General features: G+C 52.4%; 1 pseudogene; it reads left to right on the top strand.

Annotated features, from left to right (window-relative positions):
• The first annotated feature begins 2151 nt into the window (after window positions 1-2151).
• On the top strand, window positions 2152-6181 carry LOC148148403 (uncharacterized; annotated as a pseudogene).
• The last annotated feature ends 3294 nt before the right edge of the window (window positions 6182-9475 follow it).

Here is a 9475-nt window from a genome sequence, read left to right as displayed (position 1 = left end):
CTCCCTCAATACCTCAGATAGTTCTCCCTCAGTACCTCAGAGAGTGCTTCCTCAATACCTCAGAACTTGTTCCCTCAGTACCTCAGATAGTGCTCCCTCCATGCCTCAAAAAGTGCTCCCTCAGTACCTCAGAAAGTGCTTCCTCAATACCTCAGAATGTGCTCCATCAATACCACAGATAGTTCTCCCTCAGTACTTTAGATAGTGCTACCTCAATACCTCAGATAGTGCTCCCTCAGTATCTAAGAAAGTGCTCCCTCAATACCTCAGAAAGTGCTTCCTCAATACCTCAGAGAGTGCTCACTCAGTACCTCAGAAAGTGCTCCCTCAATACCTCAGAAAGTGCTTCCTCAATACCTCAGAAATTGCTACCGCAATACCTCAGAAAGTGCTCCCTCAGTACCTCAGAAAGTGCTCCCTCTATACCTCAGAAAGTGCTCCCTCAATACCTCAGAAAGTGCTTCCTGAATACCTCAGATAGTGCTCCCTCAATACCTCAGAAAGTGCTCCCTCAATACCTCAGATAGTGCTCCCTCAATACCTCAGAAAGTGCTCCATCAATACCGCAGATAGTTCTCTCTCAGTACCTCAGAAAGTGCTTACTCAATACCACAGAAATTGCTCCCTCAATACTTCAGAAAGTGGTCCCTCAGTACTGTAGGGGGTGGTGTAATTTTGTCCGGGATGCAATAATTATTGCCGGGGCTCTCTTCGGCTCGTGGATCAAGTCTGATACAAAAAGACGCGTCTGGTATATATTTATACTGCTCACTGGATCGGCTTGGTCCGTCAGCCGTCGGCCAAGAGAGTGACTCGGCTCATTAAAATAATTTTGGATCCCGAGAAAAGGAACACACGGACGAGTGTTGGGACGACCGGTTAGTGACTATACACGGGGGTACACACATTTAAAAAGGCCAGACAACTTCGTGCACGAATCAAGGTGAGAGAGTTTCTTTTTGTTCTTCCTTGTTGGCCGCGTGGTTTTGACGGTCATCTGTGAGAACGCCTTAAGCGTTTAAGACCAGGACCGAAGATAAGCCATGGGAAATTGTGGTTTTGACGGTTATCTGTGAAAATGCTTTAGGCGTTTAAGACCAGGACCGAAGATAGACCATGGGAAATCAGACTTTTAGGTCCACTAAGGACAAGTCAGGGAGGACTGTAAATGGAAAAGAAATACCCCCCAATAGTCCACTAGGTCGGAAATTGAGTTTATGGACGGAAAGCAGTAGGACAAAGGACTTAAAGAAAGAGACCATGATAAAATATTGTTGTTTTATATGGACCAAAGAACCTATCCGCGCCCCCTCGGTATTTGGCCCGAGTATGGGTCTGATGAAGACTGGGTGTGTCAACTCCTAAATATATATGTTAACAGAAAACAACCGTTTAACCCAGAAGAGAGCAAATACGCCGCCGCCTGGTTGGCGAGTGACTGCGGGGACCCCACGAGTCTCTATTCTCTGATTCCCCAAACAGACCCGAGAAAGCCCCAGAAGTCTTGGGACGTCCTCACCGACGGTTTGCCCCCTTCTGCCCCGCCCCCGTATGTACAACCCGCGCACGGCCAGGTGTCCAGCGCGGACCTCCCTCCTGCGTCGGATAATCCCGGTTCCCGGCAGGTCATGCTCAGTGAGGGAGAGCCTGCTGGGGGGGACACAGGAAGGGAAGAAGAGCCCACCCCAGGCATTAGGAGATCAGCCCGAACTGAGATGCGGAGAGATCAAGAAGAGAGATTGGGTGCTGAGAGGGTTAACAATGTTGAACAGATGAACCCTTTACGAGAGGTGCCGTTTGGGAACGAACGGACCGGATTCGTAGTACAACCTTTAAATTCTGGGGATATCCGACAACTCCGTAATGAACTACCCCGTCTACTGGACGACCCTGTCAGTGTGGGAACACAACTAGACCAATTTCTGGGGCCCAGTATATACACATGGGCCGAATTGCAGGCCATGATGAGAATACTATTTAATTACGATGAAATTGTCATGATCCGGAATAGTGCAATGGCCATTTGGGATAGGGAGCATCAGGACGGCCCTCAGCGTGGAGAGCAGAAGTACCCCTTAGAGGACCCCCGGTGGGATCATAATGACGCGGGGGGACGGGCTTATATGACAGATCTCAGAAACCTTATAATCAGGGGAATCAAAACCTGCGTGCCTAAACAGCGGAATTTAGCGAAAGCATTCGAAGTTGGACAGAAAAAGGATGAATCCCCGAGTGAGTTTTTAGACCGTTTGCGGGAGTCCATACGAAAGTATTCAGGTTTAGACCCCGATGGGGAAATAGGCAAGGGCATGCTTAAGGTGCACTTTGTGACTAAGTCATGGCCTGACATTCAGAAGAAATTACAGAAAGTGGAGGATTGGGCTGAAAAAGATGTTACAGAATTATTACGGGAAGCACAGAAGGTGTACGTTCAGAGGGATGTAATAAGGGAGAAACAGAAGACAAAAATGATGGTGGCAGCCGTACGGGAAGCTTGTAAATCCACCGGAATGGGGGAGGGAGGTTATGGGGTGGAAAGAGGAAGGTCGAGGAAAAGTTGGAGAGGGAGAGGAGCGAGACGGGGCAGAAGTGGGAGAGGAGGATCTTATGGAATCGAACGGCCTCAGGCGTCCGGATGTTACCATTGCGGGAAACTGGGACACTTCAAGAGGGATTGTCCCGATTTTAAAAGGGAACGAGAAGGGATGTATGAAATGGAGCGCGAACAAATGGATTAGGGAAGTCAGGGGAGGATCGGAACACGGGCCTACCAAGAACCCCTGGTAAATTTACGGGTGGGCCCATTTAGACAAGATGTTACTTTCTTAGTTGACACAGGCGCCGGCAGGTCCTCAATCCCCCTCCATCCTAGGGGGGTTGGCTTCCAGGCTAAAACATTAAACATTTCAGGAGTAAAGGGTGGGGTTTTCAGTGCAAGAATATTTGAACCACAACCCTTGCGGCTGGAGGAGGAGGAGCTCCAAGTGGAACTCCTTCACCTCCCGCACCTTCCCTATGGGTTGTTGGGACGGGATTTAATAGTCCGTTTCGGACTACGAATAGAAGTGGGAGAAGAGGAAGAATTAGCCGTTACCATGTCATACCTTAGTGAGTCCCGATTGACAGAGATAGACCCTAGGGTTTGGGTCGCCAAAGGGAACCGGGGGGGGGCTCGCAATTCGACCTGTGGAGGTAAAATTAAAGCCCCAGAGCCCCGAGGTCAGAGTGCGCCAATACCCCATCTCTTGGGAAGGGAGGCAGGGCCTGAAGACAGTTACCAAATGCCTACCCCTCGCCCTGTTGCAAATTCGCACCCAGCCAAGACGGGATTTGGGCGTCTCCCCTTACGAAATGCTGTTTGGCCTCCCGTTCCATGGGCCGAAGGGAGAACCTCCCTTATTCGAGTCTCGGGACATGTTTGTGCAAAAATATGTGGTGGCTCTGGGGTCTGCTCTATCTCGTTTACGCCAACAGGGACTTTTGGCACAGACGCCGCCCCTCGAGTTCGCGGTGCACACCATCAAGCCGGGTCAGTGGGTCCTGATTAAAAGCTGGAAGCAACGCACCCTCGAACCAACTTGGGACGGTCCCTTCCTAGTACTTTTGACTACCGAAACGGCTGTCCGCACGGCCGAAAAGGGCTGGACACATTATACTCGGATCAAGGGACCGGTGCCACAACCGACGGAGGACAAACAAACCTCTCTGACAGAGGCATCTAAGGAACAGAGACCCTGAGAACAGACTAATTGGACTTTGGCGAGTTTAAAGGACTGTGTCCTCCGGCCGGACACGAGTGTTGCAACAAAATGCAGTCAATCGTATTGTTAACTTGCTTTGCCATTATCCTTCGGCTGGGTCATAGTGTGCGTGTTACCCAATTCGGCCTCTGGGAAAAAAAAACAGGCAGAGGACCGTCAGTGGCTCTCCATCTCCGTTCCTGCCAACAAGCCAACACAGACACTTAGTTTAGACCTATGTGGGTTGGTGCCCTGTGCGACTAAAAGTGAACTGAATCAGACTAAGCGTAACCTAGAGAGAGAAAGGGGATTCCAGGGTCAGACGTTAGTATTACAGTTGCATGGCAAAGAAGGCATCAATAGGCCTCCGGCCCCCGGGGTCCAGGCTATGGTGTTAATTGTCCGTGATCCCATCACCCCTGGGCGGAATTGTGAGCAGAATCAGTGCAATCCACTCGTATCTGACCATAAAGACCTTGGGGAACAACGGGACGAGCCTTAATGGAACGATCCTGGGTATTAGGGTTGGGGGCCAGGCAGGACAGAAGGGGTTGCAGCTGTGCTGCACAACCATCATGGTCATTGAAGCTGAGTCTGGGGCCTCATCCACCCACGATGAGCAGGAAAAGGTTAGGATAATTGAGGTGATGGATTTGGAAAGGACCTTTGAAATAGAAACGGGATACGGGGAGGCGAATGCCTGGATGGAATGGGTCAAATATACGGTAAGGAGCATGAAAAAGAGTGATTGCTACGCGTGCACGGGTGCCCGTCCTAACCCTCAGGTGGTCCCATTCTCGCTGGGATGGGAGAAACATCCACAAGCCTTGGACTGCATGGTAAGGCTGTACCAGGACCGAGAGGCCTGGAACGATCCCACTTGTCGACCCTTGAGTTTGAAGTTTCCTCCCGTCAGGTCTAAAGGGGCGCCCCGCCCGCCATCATTCTCAGGGGTAACGGGTACGCACCAAGCCTGCGTCTCTCGGACGGGACCGCAATGGGACAATGATGTGGGGACATTTGACAAGTGCAGCGGATCAATTCGGCGGGTCAAAGAAACTACCGGGGGCAGGAATTACTCACACATTCATGTACCCAGGGCAGACCTCTGGTGGTACTGTGGTGGGAGGATTCTGCGACCGACCCTGCCCCAAAAATGGGCGGGCACTTGTGCAATCGTTCAATTGGCCATCCCATTCACCGTGGCATTCGATAAACAAGAGCAACCCCGTTCCAGTAGAACAACTAAGAGGGCTTTGGAGACCTCTTTCGATGATAACATATATTTAGATGTTATAGGGGTCCCCAGGGGTGTTCCTGACAAGTACAAGGCTAGGAACCAGATAGCGGCGGGTTTTGAGTCGTCACTGTTCTGGTGGGTGACTATCAATAAGAACGTGGATTGGATTAATTATATTTACTACAATCAGCAGAGGTTCATTAATTATACTCGGGATGCAGTGAAGGGACTATCAGAATGGCGTGGGAAAATAGGTTGGCCCTGGACATGATGTTGGCAGAGAAGGGGGGTGTTTGTGTCATGATAGGCACTCAGTGCTGCACTTTCATCCCCAACAACACAGCCCCTGATGGGTCCATCACCCGCGCCCTGGATGGGCTCACCACATTGGCGGATGAACTCGCCTAAAACTCGGGCATCGATTCTGGCCTCATGGGTTGGTTGGAAGCTTGGTTCGGTAAATGGAAGGGGGTGGTCGTTTCCTTTCTCGTCTCATGTATAGTGGTGGCAGGGGTACTAACTGCCCTCGGGTGTTGCATCATTCCCTGTGCCAGGGGGTTAACTCAGCGACTGATTGAAACCGCCCTTACTAAGAGGGATGTTCCTTATGGGCAGGTCGAAAGGAGGAACCTCGAGATAGAACAGTCTGAATCCCTCTTGGGCGGGGGTAGCATTAGAGACGGGCAGCTTGATAAACAAGCTCGGGAACTATTGGACGCCCTGGAGAAGAAACTCCCAGTTTAAAAATTACAAACCGTAAGAAAAGACATGGGGGATTTGTAGGGGGTGGTGTAATTTTTAAATCATTAACTGCTGTAGTAAGCACATAGTAAGTACAAAGCCACCATTTTAGTCTTCTCTACCTTGTAGTAAGCACGAGCAGACACTCCCCCAGATTTTCATGAATGGAACAATGGAAACAGCTTTCCTCGTGGCTGAGGGACCGCCCACAACCACGACTGTACGTCATCATCCATATAAGGGAGAAGCGGGGAACTCGAACACTGATTGGCTGGGTGAATAACCAAATAATCTCATCCATCAGGAGGACAGTGGGGAACTTTAACACTCATTGGCTGAGACAGTAGAAGGCCCCGCCCACTCCTACATGTATATAACGTGCGGGGATTACAATCTGTGTGTGTGCCTCGTGGGAAGCCATTGAGGGAACACCCGGTTCTGCAGAATTGAATAAATAGTTTTGGACGAACTCCTCCGTGTCTTTGTTCTTGGGAAGGGAAGCAGAGTGCCTGATGGGGGGGGGGGGGGGGGGGGGTCGCAGAGTCCTATCCTGCACAGGGGGAGAGAGGGAGTAAAGAATGGTGGGCGAGAGAGGCGAGAGAGAGAGATGGGAGGGAGAGAGTGTGAGAGAGAGTAGTTGAGAAGGGGGGGTGAGAGAGAGGGAGGTGAGAAAGAGAGAGCGTGAGTGTGAAAGAGAGTGGGTGAGAGCGAGGGGCTGAGAGAGGTGATGAGGTGAGAGGGGCTAAGGGAGAAGGGGTGAAAGACAGAGGGGGTGGGTCAGAGAGAGACTGTGGTAAGAGAGAGGGGGTGAGAGTGTGAGAGGGGGTGTGAGAGGGGGCTGAGAGAGAGAGTGAGACAGAGGGAGTGTGAGAGAGAGGGTGAGAGAGGGAGGGGTGAGAGAGAGGGATTGAGAGAGGGTGGTGAGAGAGAGAGTGGTGAGAGAGTTGTTGAGAGAGAGGGGCTGAGAGAGAGAAGGGGGTGAGAGAGAAGGGGGTGAGACAGTCTGGTTGAAAGAAAGGGGTTTGGGTAGAGGGGGAGAGAGAGAGGATGCGAGAGAGAGTGGTTGAGAAAGATGGGTTGAGAGAGAGAGATGGTGAAGGGGAGGACTGAGAGAGAGAGAGGCGGTGAGAGAGAGCGACTGAGAGAGAGAGAGAGCAAAAGTGAGAGAGAAGAGGTGAGAGAGACTGATAGAGAGGGAGAGAGAGAGACAGACAGAGAGAGCATGAGCGACAGAGAGAGAGAACGAGCGAGAGAGAGAGATCGCGAGAGACTGTGAGATAAGAGAGAGAGGGAATCAGGAGAGAGGGAGAGAGGCAGGGAGAGAGAGAGAGCGTGAGGAGAGGGTGAGAGAATGAGAGAGAGAGCAAGAGGAAGAGAGCGAGTTGAAGAGTGAGAGAGAGAGGATGCGAAAGAGAGAGGGGTGAGAGAGTGGTGCGAGAGAGGGAGGCGAGAGAGTGGGAGGGAGAGGGAGCGGGGCGGGATTGGGGGCAGAGAGAGGGCGCAGAGAGGGGGCAGAGAGATGGGGAAGAGAGAGAGGGAGAAGAGGTTGATAGAGTGGAGGAAATGGGAGAGAGGGGGTGAGAGAGGGGGGAGAGAAGGGTGAGGGAGAGAGTTGTTGAGAGAGAGGGTATGAGAGAGAGCAAGCGAGAGAGAGAGGGTGAGAAACAGGGGTGTGAGAGACAGAAGGGGTATGAAACAGAGGGGATGGGAGAGAGAGACAGAGAGACAATGGCTAAGAGAGAGTGGGGTGAGAGAGTGAGCGTGGGGTGAGAGAGTGAGATGGGAGTGAGAGAGAGGGGCTGTGAGAGACAGGGGGAGAGAGGGGGTAAAAAGTGGGGAGTAGAGAGAAGGGTAGAGAGAGGGGAGAGAGAGAGGGGAGAGAGAGTGGGAGACAGAGAGGAGTTGAGGCAGAGGTGGTGAGAGAGAGAGGGGTGAGAAAGAGAGAGAGTGAGTAAAAAAGAGAGTGTAAGTGTGAAAGAGAGAGCGTGAGTGAGAAAGAGAGAGCAGGTGAGAGAGAAGGGGTTAGAGAGAGGGTTGAGGCAAGAGGGAGGTGAGACAGAAGGGGTGAGAGACAGAGAGGGTCGGACAGAGAGAGAGACTGTGGTGAGAGAGAGGGGTGAGAGAGTGAGATGGAAGTGAGAGAGGGGGTGTGAGAGACAGGGGGAGAGAGGGGGTAAAGAGTGGGGAGTAGAGAGAAAGGTAGAGAGAGGAGAGAGAGAGGGGAGAGAGAGAGTGGGAGAGAGAGGAGTTGAGGCAGAGGTGTGAGAGAGAGAGGGGTGAGAAAGAGAGAGTGACTGAAAAAGAGAGTGTAAGTGAGAAAGAGAGAGCGTGAGTGAGAAAGAGAGAGCAGGTGAGAGAGAAGGGGTTAGAGAGAGGGTTGAGGCAAGAGGGAGGTGAGACAGAAGGGGTGAGAGACAGAGAGGGTCGGACAGAGAGAGAGAGAGACTGTGGTGAGAGAGAGGGGTGAGAGAGTGAGATGGAAGTGAGAGTGCCAAGAGAGAGGGAGTGAGAGAGACGGAGTGTGAGAGAGAGGGGTGAGAGAGCGAGTGTTGAGAGAAAGGGGTTGAGAGAGAGAGGGGGTTGAGAGAGAGGGGGGTGAGAGAGAGTTGTTGAGAGAGAGGGTGTGAGAGAGAGGAAGTGAGAGAGACAGGGGTGAGAAACAGGGGTGTGTGAGAGAGAAGGGGTGTGAGAGAGAAGGGGTGTGAGTCAGAGGGGGTGGGAGAGAGAGACAGACGTCAGCTAAGAGAGAGAGGGGGGTGAGAGAGTGAGATGGGAGTGAGAGAGAGGGGGTGTGAGAGACAGGGGAGAGAGGGGGTAGAGAGTGGGGGCAAGAGCGGGGGTAGAGAGAGGGGAGACAGAGAGGGGAGAGAGATTGTGGGAGAGAGAGGAGTTGAGAGAGGGGAGGTGAGAAAGAGAGAGAGTGAGAGAAAAAGATAGTGTAAGTGAGAAAGAGAGAGCGTGAGTGAGAAAGAGAGAGCGGGTGAGAGAGGGGGTGAGAGAGGGGAGTGCGGTGAGAGGGAAGGGGTGAGAGACAGAGGGGGTGGGACAAAGAGAGGGAGATTGTGGTGAGAGAGAGAGGCGTGAGAGAGTGAGATGGGAGTGTGAGGGGGTGTGAGAGAGGGCTAAGAGAGAGGGAGTGAGAGAGTGTGAGAGAGAGGGGTGAGAGAGCGAGGGGTAAGAGAGAGGGATGACAGAGAGGGTTTGAGAGAGAGGGGGGTGAGAGACAAAGGGGGGTTGAGAGAGGGGGTGAGAGCGAGAGGGTTGAGAGAGAGGGAGGTGGGAGAGAGAGGTGTGTTAGAGAGAGAGGGGTGAGAGAATGACAGGGTGGAAGAGAGTAGGTGTGGGAGAGACAGGGGGTGAGAGAGATGGGGTGAGAGAGAGGGAGCGAGAAGGTGAGAGAGGAGATGAGAGAGAGGCAGAGATATGGTGGGAGAGAGGGAGGGGGTGAGAGAGCGAGGGTGTGTGAGAGTGTGTGTGAGATAGAGGGGGATGTGAAAGAGATTGGGGTGGGAGAGAGAGAGGGGTGACGGAGATATAGGGGTTGAGAGAGAGGGGGGTGAGAGAGAGAGGGAGTGAGAGAGAGGGGCGTGAGAGAGAGAGGGGTGTGAGAGACAGAGGGGTGAGAGAGTGTGGTTGAGAGAGTGTTTGAGATAGAGGGGGAGCGAGAGAATGAGAGAGAGGGGTTGTGGAAAGATGGGTTGAGAGAGAGAGGAGGTGAGGGTGAGGACTGAGAGAGACGGAGACAGAGCGACAG

Source organism: Chiloscyllium plagiosum, unplaced genomic scaffold, assembly GCF_037043375.1.
Source record: "Chiloscyllium plagiosum isolate Xiang-an unplaced genomic scaffold, Cpla_swu_hap1 HiC_scaffold_13, whole genome shotgun sequence".
Taxonomy (NCBI): Eukaryota; Metazoa; Chordata; class Chondrichthyes; order Orectolobiformes; family Hemiscylliidae; genus Chiloscyllium; species Chiloscyllium plagiosum.
This window is presented reverse-complemented; position numbering and strand designations above follow the sequence as displayed.